Raw genomic sequence first — 12,844 nt, 5'->3', positions numbered from 1 at the left:
GGGTGTTGTGGGAGGAACAATATCTTTTATCCGCCCTACCTCGGTTGTGAGGGAGACAAGCTTCGGAGCAGCACAGAGCTCTTCCTCAGGGCTGGGAGAGGGACTGTGGGGGTCCCAGCCGCACAAGGGGAAAGGGATTGTTTGTCTTCAGCAGTTAACATGGATTTCCAGGGCCCATTCAAGGGGAAGCAGGCCCTTTAACTTAAGCCGCCCCACCCCCAGTCACGGGGGGAGGAAGGGGGGAAGCAGCTGGGGGCGGTAGTTAGTGGGTTACAGACTGTCGTAATAAGCAGAGTCATTTGGAATGCTTGGTTTGGGATAATTGCAACCTCCCTGTCATGCTGAGCCCTCACTTCCTGCAGCCCCTCTCGCTGTAACTCCATCTCCTAGGCTGGGGGGACGGGACTGGAGGGGGCATGTGGCCTTCGTGCTTTTAAACAATCATAAGTTTCAGACTCAGGCACTAAACAAGAGACGCAAGCGGATGCTTCCCTGTGGTATTTTTATGTCCTAGCAACCCTCCCACCATTTTTAGAGGCATCCCAAAGCCGTGCAGCGCTACCAAAGCTGTGTTAGTGAGGGGCAGGGAGAGGCCAGTACCTGAGTCCCACAGCCAGTGGCTCCCCCCGTGTGCCTGCCTCCCTGCACAGCAGTGCTGTGCGAACCCTTTGAGCACTGAGGCCCAGCCCTCCATGCAGCCACAGGCCCCCAGAACAACGGCATTGGGCCAAGTCATCTCGCACTCGGGTCGCTGAACTTGTGACGGGCCTCCCTCGACCGCTGAGCCGGTGTGGGAGAGCGTGGTGCTTGGTGAGGTCCCACGTCAGAGGTTCCCGGAGCCGGTGGGACTGCAGCGATGACCTACAGCCGCTGTATTATCAGTGAAAAGAAGAGGAGGACTTGTGGCACCTTAGAGACCAACCAATTTATTAGGGCATGAGCTTTCGTGAGCCGCAGGACGCATCCGATGAAGGGAGCTGCAGCTCAGGAAAGCTCATGCTCAGATAAATTGGTTGGTCTCTAAGGTGCCACAAGTCCTCCTGCTCTTTGTGCGGATACAGACGAACACGGCTGCTCCTCTGAGACCTGTATATCAGTGCGGCTGAGGAGCCTCTTTGGCTCCCTCCGCTCTGTCCTGCTCTGTGCAATGCAGAGCAGCGTGCAGGGCCATGCCCTGCCCGAGACGTGCAAGTGTCTACACTGAAACTTGCCGTCCCCCGGCCCCGATGGAAGGGCCCTGTTACGCCGCCAGCATCCCACCAGCTCCCGAGTGGCGCTGAGCCACACGCGATGCATCGAGGCTGACGTAGCGCAAGTGCCGACACTGCGTTACCGGTGTCAACTCTGACAGGCCTCCAGCAGCTGTCCCACAATGCCCCACGCTGACCGCTCTGGTCACAACTGTGATCACCACTGCCCGGGGAGCCCCCTCCCCCAAAGCCCCTTTTCCTGGTTGTCCCACTTGGCGAGAGCACCTCTATCTGCTCTCCAGTGATGTGCACAACTTCCCAGACGACCCTCTCAGCCCCGCGCTCCAGCCACGCTCTCCTGGCCCCGGGGGAGAGGCAGCTCCAACCAGCCGTAGAAGCAGCGACATCTAGGAGCAGATTGCACTGGAGATGCAGAAGCAGGGGCACGCCAGGGCCACCAGTGGTGCCGCGTGACAGCCAAGGAGCTGCGGCAGGCAGAGCAGAAGGCCGGAGAGGCCAACAAGTGATCAGGTGCCAAACACGCCATCCTCAGCAGAGCCCCCTCTGCCACCCCAGAGACCACTGGGAGCCCAAGTCCCAGGGCCCTGCTATGAACAGCAAGCAGGAGGAGGAGCATGTGTTGTGATGTGTATGTTGCAATATGCTAGAGGCCGTATGGGCCTAGAATAAATGCTGTATGCTTGGCATGAGTATGTGAGTTGTGTGTTGGCAGCTGAAGCAAAGATTTAAGGTTATGAGCTGTCAAGAATTGTCTGTGCAAAACAAACTTTGTCACATCCATAAGAGGAAATTATGGACTTGGATTATGGCGTCTTGGATTATGGCGGCCTGCCTGGAACTGCTCTCCTGGAGGTATGGATGAAAGGCTTAGTAAACAGACAAAGAGCTAATGACGTGATGGTCTGGTCTGTAGAAAAGGTTGCTGGCTATAGCTGAAGTTGGAGTCAGACTCCAACCCAGAGCGCTGAAAAAGAGGCGTGTACTGTGGGGCTCCCCACACCTTTGATCAGACTGAATTTCAACTGGCCATCAGGATTTCCTTCAGATCATCAGACTCTGGTGTAGTGTGAAAGGAGTGGGAATGTGGACTGAGTGGGGTTTATATTGTAATCAATAAAAATATTTAGAGTATTATATACCAACACTGTATCCGGTATCTGCCTGCTCCCCCATCCCGTAGGGAGGCCTCTATCAGAGCCAAACATTTGGTGGAGAATGCGAGCAGCGATCCCGCTACCTCTCGCATTTGGCGGAGAATTGCAGGGGGGGAGGGAGAGATATAAGGAGTGCCAGATTGTGAGACGGGGTCTGACAGTGTTGGGGGAGTCTAAAGGGTGACTCCTTATTTGTGGGATTTGTAAGACTAAAAGTACGCTTGGGGAGATACTGCGTGGAGTTTTGGGAACGTGCTATATTAAGTATAAGTGAGTGCGTGCGGGGAGATACTGTGCGAGGTTATTGATGTAACCCTTCTGCCCGTCAGAGTTGGCAGCAACAAGGGCCGGGTTCAATATCTAGGGGATCCATTCCAATAACACAATGCAAACCGGCTCGAGCCCCCACCCAGTGACCTGGGACAAATCTATACCACCCCCGCTGGGCACCTCCAGGAGGCGATACTTCCCCTCTCGCAAGCACATAGTCTGAGTGTAACAAAAAGCCTTTTAATAACAGAAACATTATGTTGGGGAAACACCACCAACAGGATTCATAACACAACCCATGAGCAAAAACAACCCCACCCCAGGCAAATTGGGGCATGCCCTTTTCCCTTTGGTTCTTGAGTCCAGCAACCCCAAATCACCCAAAGTCCCAAAAGTCCAATGCCCCAAAAGTCTCTGTCCCTGGTCAGGGCAGCCCCAGAGTTCGAAAGTTTATCGGCGGAGCTTTACCTCCCAACCTGGGTGGAAATGGGACGGGGGTAAGAGGCACCTTACGTGATCTGAAGCTGACCGCCCCATAGCTCCATAGCAGCGCTCCGCTCCGCCAGCCGCCCCACAAAACTCCTTCGCTCAGCTGCGCTCTGCTCCACCAGCCGCCCCATGAACTCCTTCGCTCAGCTGCGCTCCGCTCCACCAGCCGCCCCACGAACTCCTTCGCTCAGCTGCGCTCCGCTCCGCCAGCCGCCCCACGAACTCCTTCGCTCAGCTCCACGGCCCACAAGCAGCTCCTGCCATCCACACACTGCTCCACGTTGAACTGCTTCACCAGCCGCCCCACAAACTGCTCCACAATATATCTTCAGGCTCCCCCACTACTTAACACAACACTCAGTGATTTCAGCTCTTAGGTGAATTCAGCTTATAGTAGGGGAGCCCCAGTGCTGGTGCACTGCCAGCCCAAAGTGAGCTCAGCAGCCTATAACTAGACTTCTAATGAAACCAAAATTAGCTCTGATATTCCACAGTGGAGAGAGGAGGAAGTGCAATCAGCATGTAAGGCCCTCACCAAGGGGCCCATACCACCAAGTATTAATACTTGTCCCCAGCCTCTCTCCATTCACACAGTTTTGGAACCCATGACCCTTGCCTAGCGAGTGCTACTTAGTTGATGGTGAATCCCTCCATCATAACAAAAGGCCACGTACAGTTCCAAGCACGGTTCCCATAATCAGGGTAATAACAATTTATTCTTCCTGCCCCAATAACAGAGACACTGGGGATCCCACAGCAGCCAAAGTGACCATTTGGGCAGCTATGGTCTCATTCTAGGCGTGGTGGGTGTGCCTATGCAAATGAGATCAGCCCCTCAAGTTCTTTTCCACAACTTGCCACACCTCACCACCAGATGTCAGGGTGGAGCTCATCCTGACACTGCTTACATTGAGATAATGTTTAAAAAGAGTAAAGGGGTAGAGGAGGCACCCCAATGGATTAAAGTTAAAGCCCCTTCTGTGTTAGAGAAGGAGATTATTGCATTTGGGACCTGCCCTTGGATGGAGGGTGCAGTGGAACTTGATGTGATAATTGATACATTAGAAAACATGTTGGAGAAGTATGTACACCTATACAAGCCTAATGCCAGCAAGAAGCAGGCAGCTGTGATATGGTTGTTGTGGTGGGCTACAAAAAAGGTAATTGAATACAAGGGGGAGGCGTGTGCAGGGCTACAGACCCTGCAAGAACGTTTTAAAATCTGCCAGGAAATTTTAAAGAAGGAAGTGAGGCAAGCACAAATAATGCAGACTCATTTGGAACAGCTGGGAAAACAAACCAGAGAACTGGAAAGGAGAAGGATGGAATGGGGACATGGGCAAGGCTCTCCAACATCAGCTGGGAAGGGAATATTGGGGAACAGACTCTGCCTGTGTGTAGTGCTATGAATATGTTTGCTTGGAATTAACCCCAATAAACATCATTTTGCCTGCACTTTGGACTTCTGGTCTCTGTCTGTGTAACAAGGGCCAGGGGAGAGGGTGAAGGAAAGGAGGCACTTAAGGCAAAAACAAAGTTAATAGACCATCTTAAGAGACAGGAGCTGTGACTTGCTCGGAGTGAAGAAAAGAGAAAAAAAGGTTTTGAAGTGAAAAAGGGAGAGTGAATAGGTTAACCCCTGAAGTTGCTCAGAAACAATTAACTGCAACAGAGAATGGCACTTCTGCAATTCAACTGAGGTGCAAACAAAAGCAAAGAAAAAAAAGCACAGGGTAAGGCAGCTGTACTGCACCTTAAAGAACCGAATGCAGAAGTAAGGGATTTAAAATAAGTGAAGAGTTACAAGTAGCTTTTGAAAAAATTAATACTACAGACTCTGTAGGGAAGGAAACACTTTGGAGTTGTGAAAATGTTAAAAAGTAACATTTGTGGTGTTATAAAAAGGGAATTGATTATGTATTATTATTTTATGATGATTATTGGTTTAATAATAAAACCCAGTTATGTCAATATAAATATATGTGAGGTACAGTCACACTGAGTGGAACCGTGGTAGTTAAACAAATTATCCAAGGGGGTCAGGTAGAGTGGCTACTGCTACCAGGATGTGTTATCCCCAGAAGGCTTTACAACTATTCTGAGGGGAAATGGACCCTTTTCCCACAGGAATAGTTTGTAATCAAAATCACTAGATATGTATATATATATATTGTGACGGAGCTGGGAGTGGGGCAGATTGACCTGGGAATGTCACAGGGGAGTTTTACTGGAACTGTCTGCATGGGGGTGGGATGGGGGGGGGCTTCACTTGAGGGAAGATACCTAAGCCTGTAACCTGAGCCAGGAGGGGGGTTGGGGGCGTGGTGACACTTTTTGCCCTGGAAGCTGGACAAAGGCTGGAGGAGGAGCCGGGGGGAGGCTGGGGGAGTCGGCTGGAGGGGGTTTTGAGTTGGGAGTGGACTGGGGAAACGGAGGGGACCCCAAGTCTGGGGTCTAAGCTCCCTGCCCCCCAGAAGACCTGTCTGAGGGGTCCAGGTTGTACCTACAAGCTCTGTTTGGGACTGTGTTCCTGTCGTCCAATAAACCTTCCGCTTTACTGGCTGGCTGAGAGTCATGGTGAATAGCAGGAAGAGGGGGTGCAAGGCCCTGACTCCCCCACACTCCGTGACATATATATATATATATATATATGGGTAGGGGGGGGTGTGTGTGAGAGAGGTTTTTATTGGAACTTGACTGCCTTTGATTATACAAGATGGAAATGTAATCTGGTACCGTATTATACAAAAATAATTAAAGCATCACAAGGGATATTAGGCAAAAAAGAATTTGTGTATGTAAATATTTGTGTGTAATTATGTAAGGTTTTAAGGACCTAAACCAACACTCATGGTTTGTAAAATCCTGTTTGTAGGTTTAAGATAAATTGGGTTTGTTTTGTTTTTAAATAAAAAAATAATGCCACTCAAGCTCCATTTGAATCTTGAGCATCCAAAGTTGCAGCATTGCCAGACCCTTTGCCAGACAGGGCCAGATAGTGTGAGGTGGCTTTGGTATTAAGCATTTAGCACTTTGGGTACTTCAATGTGTTTATAAAGTTTAATATCTTTTTAAATGAGGACCAAAGAATATGGCCATGGCAGGGGCAGCCACAACTGGGAAAATGGAGAGAGATTCTGGATCCCTTTTTTTTGTTTGTTTTTTTGTAATAAATAGCAGCTAAGTACTGCGGGAGGGGCACAAAAAGTTAAAAGACAGACAGTGTACCACCTCTGAAGCAAGAGCAGGGGTGAAATGTACAAAAGAAGCAATGTCAGAAAGAGGAGCCTTGAAGTGGCTCTAAGCAATCAGACTGTCACAATGTTAAACCTTGAAATAAATGCTAGTGAGTAACCTTGGAACAATGTATAATGTGTGTAATTTTGGGGGGGAAATGTTAAGCATGCTGAAAATGGTAATTGAAAATAAATCTTACGTTCAAAGATCTCATAGTAATACTCTCAGTTATTACCTGTGAATAAACGTAAAGCTTTGCACAGCAGAGAAGCCATTACAAACCTGGTATGCTGTACAAGAAAGGAAACTGAGGTACACCACCTCATGAATTTCATAAATGAACAGTGGGATAATTCACCATTTTCTTTAAGGGTAAAAGCCATTGAAATCTGTCCTGTCTATAGAACAAATCACAGGAAAGTATGGAGATAATTCCTCTGTTTTTCTTGCAATCAGCAAAGAGATTTGTAAAAGAGAGAGAGATTTTTAAGCAATAATCTGTCCCCACGAGGGGTGGGGCTAGGAAAAGTTTATTTTGTTTTTCAAACACTACAGGCAGCTGGTGCCAGCAGAACAACCTAGAAGACCATGGGTCTACTGTTGTGACAAAAATTATGTTGTGTGTTTTGTTGTTGTTTGTCTTGTTATTACCATTGTTTTGATGGATATTGTACAAGAAGCGTTAACACATTGCAGCAGCAAAAGTCAACGCCTGGTATGATCTGCCTAGAAAGCGTGGTCTACTCAAGGTGGGAGCTTAACTGATACACTGAATTCCAGGAGAACACCATCTATTCTGAGCCTGCTGCTATTGGGAACAGAGAATGGGGGGTGGGAATAGGTTCCTTGTACACAGTGAATAACAACAACAACAACAAAAAGGACAGGAGAGATAAAGTGGGAAAAAAATGCAAAGGGAAGAAATGGTTAATGTCTGCCACTCCATGGCCCATCAAGGAATAGAGAATATGCTTTTTAAGGTAAAACAAATTGGAGTTTGGCCTAGAGTATGGGAAGATGTAGAGAGATCTGTTAAAAATTGTATAAAATGTGTGGCAAACAGCAATAAAACACCTAGTGCGGGGCCGTTGTTACATCAGAGAATTGTAGGGCCGTGGAGTAGGATACAAATTACTCTATCGATAAGTTGCCGAAAACTTCCCGAGGAAATCAGTATTTTCTGCTGGTGGTGGATTCTTTTTCTGGATGGGTGGAGGCGATTCCCACCCGGAACCACACTGCAGAGACAACCGCGAAGAAACTGTGGGAAGTTGTTTTTAACAGGTATGGAACTCTGAGAGTAATTGATTTGGATAATGGACTGGATTTTGGGGGAAGTAGTGAAAAGCTTATTGAAAGCTTTAGGGATAAAGCAGCAGTTACACGTTCCTTACCATCCTCAATTATCAGGACCAGTAGAGAGACTGAATCAGACAATTCAACAGGCTCTACGAAAGGTAGGACAGGAGACAGGTAAAGATTGGGATGAGAAATTGTTACGAAGCGTGGGGGAGTCAGGGTCCTGTACCCTTCTTTCCTGCGATTCACATTCACCGTGACTCTCGGCTGGCCAGTAGAAGAGCAGGTTTATTAGAGACGACAGGAACACAGTCCAGACCAGAGCTGGTAGGCATGAACAGGACCCCTTGGTAGGTCCTTCTGGGAGATAGAGACCGTAGACCCCCCACTCTGGGGCTCTCCCCTCTTCCCTAGCCCATTCCAAACTGAAAGAAAAACCCTCCAGCATCCCAACCAGCCTCCCCCCAGCTCCTCCTCCAGCCATTGTCCAGTTTCCCTGGCAAAGGTGTCACCTGGCCCCAACCCCCGTCCCGGCTCAGGTGACAGGCTCTGAAGTATCCCATCCCCAGTGAAACTCCCCTGCCACGTTCCCAGGTCAACACTGCCCCAGGTCAACACTCCCACCTCCGTGCTGGGTCACAGAAATTACCATTGGTGTTGGCAGCAATTCGAAGTAGTGATCGGTTAAGTACAGGGTACCAGCTGTACCAAATTCTCTTCGGAAAGCCTATGAGACTGTGAAGCCTTCTACTGTACCCAGGAGTGGGGGAAGTACCAGGGCTCTGACCTGCCAGGCCCAGGGGAGCCGGGGCTCTGACCTGCCGGGCCCAGGGGAGCCGGGGCTCTGACCTGCCGGGCCCAGGGGTGCCGGGGCTCTGAACTGCCGGGCCCAGGGGTGCCGGGGCTCTGACCTGCCAGGCCCAGGGGAGCCGGAGCTCTGAACTGCCGGGCCCAGGGGTGCCGGGGCTCTGAACTGCCGGGCCCAGGGGTGCCGGGGCTCTGACCTGCCAGGCCCAGGGGAGCCGGAGCTCTGAACTGCCGGGCCCAGGGGTGCCGGGGCTCTGAACTGCCGGGCCCAGGGGAGCCGGGGCTCTGACCTGCCAGGCCCAGGGGAGCCGGGGCTCTGACCTGCCGGGCCCAGGGGTGCCGGGGCTCTGAACTGCCGGGCCCAGGGGTGCCGGGGCTCTGAACTGCCGGGCCCAGGGGTGCCGGGGCTCTGAACTGCCGGGCCCAGGGGAGCCGGGGCTCTGAACTGCCGGGCCCAGGGGTGCTGGGGCTCTGAACTGCCGGGCCCAGGGGTGCCGGGGCTCTGACCTGCCGGGCCCAGGGGAGCCGGAGCTCTGAACTGCCGGGCCCAGGGGTGCCGGGGCTCTGAACTGCCGGGCCCAGGGGTGCCGGGGCTCTGAACTGCCGGGCCCAGAGGTGCCGGGGCTCTGAACTGCCGGGCCCAGGGGTGCCGGGGCTCTGACCTGCCAGGCCCAGGGGTGCCGGGGCTCTGAACTGCCAGGCCCAGGGGAGCCGAGGCTCTGACCTGCCAGGCCCAGGGGAGCTGGGGCTCTGAACTGCCGGGCCCAGGGGTGCCGGGGCTCTGAACTGCCAGGCCCAGAGGTGCCGGGGCTCTGAACTGCCAGGCCCAGAGGTGCCGGGGCTCTGAACTGCCAGGCCCAGGGGAGCCGAGGCTCTGACCTGCCAGGCCCAGGGGAGCCGGGGCTCTGACCTGCCAAGCCCAGGGGAGCCGGGGCTCTGACCTGCCAAGCCCAGAGGTGCTGGGGCTCAGCTCTGGCAAATTCTGGCACAAAGTAAGCCTTGGTGCTCACCCCCAGCATTCCACATAACCTCAGGGCCAGCACGCCTACCCTTGCCAGTGCATCCTGAGGGAAAGCATGGACTACCCAGCTACATCTACGCAGGCCTGGGAGAGCCGTAGTTGATGTGTAAAAAACTAGCTGGTAACTAAATTGGCTGGCTATATAAATACTTAGAGCAGCTTGCTATTAAATAAATATGCTTATAACAAAATGTAAAAGCCTGTGTAACTTCCTGCTCTGGGTGCAGGATTTGAGATTCTGTTCTCCCTGTACCTTGTTTGCAGCTGCAAATAAACTTTTCAGCTTCTCCACCCCGTTGTGATGATTGGGTGACGCGCACCAGGCAACGAACCTTGCTGTTGTTTGCCTCTGGCACTGGGTGCCGGCAACAATGTGTAGCTACAATGGGCATCAGTGTTTATTACGGCTCCTGCATTTTTTAAGTTAAAACCTATTTACGGTTAATTCTTCACTTGTTTTATTGGAGCTGTTTTTGCAAGTGAATAAAACTTGTTTGTTTGGAGAGTGATTCATCCCTGTTAGTTCAGTGCACGTGTTGGCAGTGAACACAGTGCTCTTGTGCGCTCACGACGCCCTTGCCAATCAGGACAGTCATCATAGGTGTCCAGCAAGCAGCCCAGCCCTGTCAGCGGCCCTGGAAGTGAGCTAGGCAGTCTGCAGCAAGCACCTCCCAAACTGCAGGGCCAGGGGAGCACAGTGACCACCGCCGCACAGCACCTTGGTGAACTCCTTCAAGAGCCCTGGGGCCTGGCTGTTCAGACCCAGCAGGCAGCAGCTCCACCTCCACCCCAGGGCAAATTTCCCCCTTTGCTTCACAGATATTATGCAGCACACAACAGGAAGCTCTAACCGTTAGGATCTTTTCTTGCAGTGCCCAGCACAATAGTGCAGCACCATGCAGACAGACTCCATGCCCCTGTCAGCCATGGCAGGCAGCAAAATGCCCCACACGAGGGCATGAGAAATTGAAAATAGGAGCAAAATTTATGGGCTAGGGCTGATATTATGGGACGGAGAACACTGCATTATGGGAAGTTTACCCCTTGCTCCCCGTCATCCTGAACACCTCATTCTGCCCCATCATGCATCGCCCAAACTGAAGGGCGGCAGGCTGCACACTGGGGTACTCATGGTGCACTGCACTGTGCATCGAGATGAGCATGCATGCTGAGAACGAGCAGCATCGACACAAGGAGCCAAGCGTGCACACACACCAGTGACATACTAACCACGGCAGCTGTGTGCCGGCCTAACATGTCAGCAAACCTTTGCAGTGCAGACGTGGCCAGAGGAGGATGTTAAACAGTCTCGGCTAGGGCTAAGCAGGCCTGGCTACTGGACCCTGCTTCTCTTAGCAATGCTGCTGGGCCCAAGACCAGCTAGAACACGAGGGGTCTGCAGCTGGGTTTGTGACCCACTCAGGTAAACTTCCTTGGGGAGCCAATTCTCCCCTTTCTCTGGGAGCCACTGAACTCAGGCTGGAGCGCCCGTCCAAGGCAGAGAAAGCCAGGATGGCTCCCTGGGCTTCGGCTGGGGCGATCATGGCAGCTCAGTGCTGGCATGGACCAGTGGGTGCCAGCAGTGTGCCAGGTGTCCCATGAGGCAGACAAGCAGTTAGGCCTTGCGGGCGCTAGCCCGGGTGGTTCCACCCACCCCTCAGACCAGGGCTAAGTGAGCAGGTCTCTCACTGGGGGCAGGCAAGCGAGAGGCTGCACCCACCCTAGGGACAGATACGTCAAAGGGCGCAACAGTGGTTCACGCCGGGCAACCCCAGGGCCCAGAGACCCAGCCAGTGCTCCGGCCGTGCCACGGCCACGTGCAGGGTGCACGGGGCGCCGCTGGCTCACGCTGGCAGCCTGAGGGGCGGTGCCATGCCCAGTGCCCAGTGGTATCGAGTCTGCTGCAGTAGAGACAGCCTGAGACTTGGAGCCTGGTGCGAGGCCTAAGGCCCAAACTAGAGCCAGGCCTGGGTACAAAGCAGAGGCCTGCTTGCAGCGCCACTGTCCGGTACATGAACTTGGCAAGAAGAGGGCTGGCATTCCAAAAACCCTCCTCGTCACATTCCAGAACACCCCGATACAGGGTTATGGGGTAACCAGTGGACCGTAACCAGGGGTACGTGTCTTCCTGGGGGTACGTCAGCTCACCTAGAGATTTGCCTAGTTTTACAACAGGCTACCGAGAAAGCACGGGTGAACTCAGGGCAAACTAAAATTTCATACAATGACTGGTTTATCCTGCTTTATGTTCCGTACACTGAACTGTAAATATAATATTTATGTTCCAGTCATTTTATTTTATAATTAGATGGTAAAAATGAGCAAGTCAGCCATTGTTCAGTAACCATGGTGAGGTGTGACGGGAAAGGCAGTCAAAGGCGGCCCAGGGACACAACGACCCCTGCTCAGGACAAGGTCAGGATGACAGGGTGGGGGATGAAGGTTTTGGTGCAGGGTTAGGGTGGGTGCTGGTGCAGAGTGGTAACTGGCCCCATCAGAGGGGTGATGCATAACTTGTATCAGGGTATAAAGAGGGGTCACGGGGTGATTGTCCAGCTGAGGGGGGGGGCAGAAAGTCACATCGTTCACTGGGTTGTATCCATTGCAGCGGGCAGACACGGGGTGGACCGGTCACCATCAAGCCAGGCACTAGGAACGCGTTTCGTTGGCAATAGACTTGGTCGGGCTCCTTCACTGCAGACCAGAGTCCATGATTTTCTTGGGAAGGTCACTGGGAGCCCTCTGTACAGGCACTGCAGAGGGGGGCAGCACGCACGGAGAACAGCCGCAGCCAACGGAGTCTGGACACAGGGAATGGCCGACACCCTGTTTCCTGGCACCTGATGGCCTGGGCCCGTCCCCCCTGCAAGGTGAGAGCTAAAGGGTTGGAGAACAAAGGAATCCGGTGACCTCCTGGCCCGGGAAAGGGACAAAGCCCAGAGGAGGAGGGGCTGGAGGGAGTTTCAGTTTGGGGCTGGCCGGGACATGGAGTGAAGGGCAGACGGGGTTGTCTGGCTCACTGCCCCCCAAAACGGACCCAGCTGAGGGGTCCTGTTCTCTGCACCTACAAGCTCTGTGTTAGACCATGTTCCTGTCATCTAATAAACCTCTGTTTTACTGGCTGGCTGAGAGTCACGTCTGACTGCAAAGTTGGGGTGCAGGACCCTCTGGCTTCCCCAGGAGCCCTGCCTGAGCGGACTCGCTGGGGGAAGCGCACGGAGGGGCAGAGGATGCTGAATGCTCCAAGGTCAGACCCAGGAAGGGGGAAGCCGGTGAGCTGTGTGTCCTGCAGACAGGCTGCTCACAGAAAGGCGACTGCCCCAGAGTCCTGACTGGCTTCATGGGGAGCAGTTCCA

The sequence above is a fragment of the Lepidochelys kempii genome, chromosome 7, assembly GCF_965140265.1.
Source record: "Lepidochelys kempii isolate rLepKem1 chromosome 7, rLepKem1.hap2, whole genome shotgun sequence".
Classification (NCBI taxonomy): Eukaryota; Metazoa; Chordata; order Testudines; family Cheloniidae; genus Lepidochelys; species Lepidochelys kempii.
Note: the sequence above shows the minus strand (reverse complement) of the source record.